This window comes from Apodemus sylvaticus, chromosome 1 (assembly GCF_947179515.1).
Source record: "Apodemus sylvaticus chromosome 1, mApoSyl1.1, whole genome shotgun sequence".
Lineage (NCBI taxonomy): Eukaryota > Metazoa > Chordata > Mammalia > Rodentia > Muridae > Apodemus > Apodemus sylvaticus.
The window spans coordinates 202,908,841-202,911,526 of NC_067472.1; the positions used below are offsets into that span (position 1 = coordinate 202,908,841).

General features: G+C 37.2%; 1 pseudogene; it reads right to left on the reverse strand.

Moving 5' to 3' along the window:
• Nucleotides 1–272: 272 nt before the first annotated feature.
• On the reverse strand, nt 273–587 carry LOC127671867 (60S ribosomal protein L36-like; annotated as a pseudogene).
• Nucleotides 588–2,686: the final 2,099 nt, after the last annotated feature.

A 2,686-nucleotide genomic window follows, 5' to 3' on the forward strand; every position in this document is an offset into this window, starting at 1 on the left:
CTTATTATGTCACCCTGTGCTACAGGGTTTCCTGCCCAAAGAAGCAAATGAACATATGGCAAGTCAAATATTAATGTTTATAAACAAATTATCCTGCCCATTCAGGCAAGTGAATTTGCTTCTTTTAAAGGATAAAGACCTCCATGACAGTTGTCTAGACAGGTAAACTGCAGTGATAGGAAAGAAAATAACATGTGCACCTGCTGAAACTCTGCAGACTACCATTTTGTTCTTTTTTTCTTTTTTTGGAACTATCTTTTATGGGTGATGGTTCATAAATCTTCCTTGGCGACTGCCTTCCTCATGGCGGCCAGGATATTGCCAGCTCCTCCCGCTTTCTCGTGGCCCAGATGTGCGTGCCCACCCTCTTCTTGATGAACTAGAGTGCGCGCGTGTCTGTGGACACTGAGCGACTCCAGGGCGCGCTGCGCTTGGGGAGCGAAGCCCTGCACCTCCTGGATCGCATCCCTCGCGAAGTTGGTGAGCTTGGTGAGGTGCCCCAAGGCCGGCTGTGCCTTGGTTCCCTGATGTTCTTCTTCACCTTGTGGCTTTGTTGAGGCCATGGCCATGGGGTAGCGCAGGGCCATGGCTGCTGCTCTCCTACCACAGCCAGGACAGGAAGCCCAGTTTGTTATTTCAAGCTTATTCTCTAACCTACTTTCCTGGAAGTTGCTAGTTCCTTCTACTCGATTATCCAGGCTCCATCCGTTTACCTTTATCATATATTGTGCACTTCATGGTTTGTGGAGGACTAGGTTTATTTCATTATTTTCTATAAATAATATAGCATAGACAACAATAGAAAAAATAAACAGGTTTTCTATTTATTAGTCTATTGCAAATAGACATTATACTTCTTTGTCTCTAATCTTGATACACATGTGTGTTTAATCCAGAGAACATTTTTATGAAGTGCAACAACATATTGCCTAAATAGGCTAATTGCTAAAACAACATCACAGTCACTGGTGGTCACCATATCACTTCTAAATCAATTTTGTTTCTAGGGCAATGAAGAGAAAACAATATTAAACTGTATTTCATTTAGGTTCATCTTAAACTTTGCACTAGATAAATATGACTGTCATTTAATTGGCTATACTTTACATTAATTTATATGTGTGGACATTATAGTTTGCAATTAATATTATGAAATTGAAATCATAAACTTTTTTGTTTTTGTATGCAAACCAATAAAGTTTCATATGATTCAAAGGAAAAAAGTTACATTATACATATTCATTTAAATAAGTAAAAAGTCTGGTATATAAAACAAAAGTAGTGAACATTTACATTTTTATTACTAAAACTACTAAAAATCTCAAGAAACATTTAAAAAAATCTATTCATGTGTCTTTGTGCTGAACTAAAATAATTTTTATAGATTTATTTCCCCTCTTGATTTAAGCATCTTTGATAAAATTAGTTGAAATCAGTAAACTCATTTTTCCAGTTTTCGCTTTTTGAATTCATAATTTCTAATAGTGTCTTGAGGGTAGTATAAGAGAATCACATTAATTGGAAAGTGTTTAACAGTTCTTTACTTTGATAGAGTAGAGTAAGGAAGGAGTTTATGTTAGTGTGGAAACCACTAAGCTAAGACATTCTCTCTCCTGGATGTTACCCTCACTATATACCTCCTATGAAGAATATTATGGACTTACAGTGAAAGAAAATATTTTGCCATCTCAGTAACAGAGCCTTGTAAATCTTGGTCTACTTTGATGAGACACTTACAACTTGAAAAGGAACTATGGAATTGATGTTTAAGCTTATAAACATTGAGGAATAAATGGACCTACAAACTATATTTCAAACCTGCTGTATTGTGTATTGGGGGGCATCAGTAAACTTAAGATTTTATATAAAAAGCAAACATACAGTTTTATTATATGCAGAACATGTTTCACCAGGCTTGATTTAATAATATTTTGTTCCTCTTTTTATTGATATTTTCTTTATTTACATTTCTACTGTTTTCCCCTTTCCATGTCTCCTCTATAAAAATTGGGTACAGAGCTAAACAAAATATTCTCAACTGAAGAATACTGAATGGCGGAGAAGCACCTAGAGAGATGTTCAACATCCTTAATCATCAGCGAAATGAAAATCTAAACAACCCTGGGATTCAACCTCACACCAGTCTGAATGGGTAAGATCTAAAACTCAGGTGACAGCAGATTCTGGTAAGGATGTGGAGAAAGAGGAACACTCCTCCATTGTTGGTGGGATTGCAATCTGGTAAAACCACTCTAGAATTCAGTTTGGCAGTTCCTCAGAAAATTGAACATAGCACTACCTGAGGACCCAGATATACTACTCCTGGGCATATACCTAGAAGATGCTCCAACATGTAATAAGGACACATGCTCCACTAGGTTCATAGCAGCCGAATACACAATAGCCAGAAGCAACAAAGAACCCAGATGTCCCTCAACAGAGGAATGGAAACAGAAAACATTGTACAATTACACAATGGAGTACTACTCAGCTATTAAAAGCAATAGATTCATGAAATTGTTAGCAAATGGATGGACCTAGAAAATGTCTTCCTGAGAGAGGTAACGCAATCACAAGAGAACACACATGGTATGTACTCCCTGATCAGTGGATATTAGCCCAGAATCTTGGAATACCTAAGATACAATTCACAGACAGTGTGAAGCTCAAGAGGAAGGAACACCAA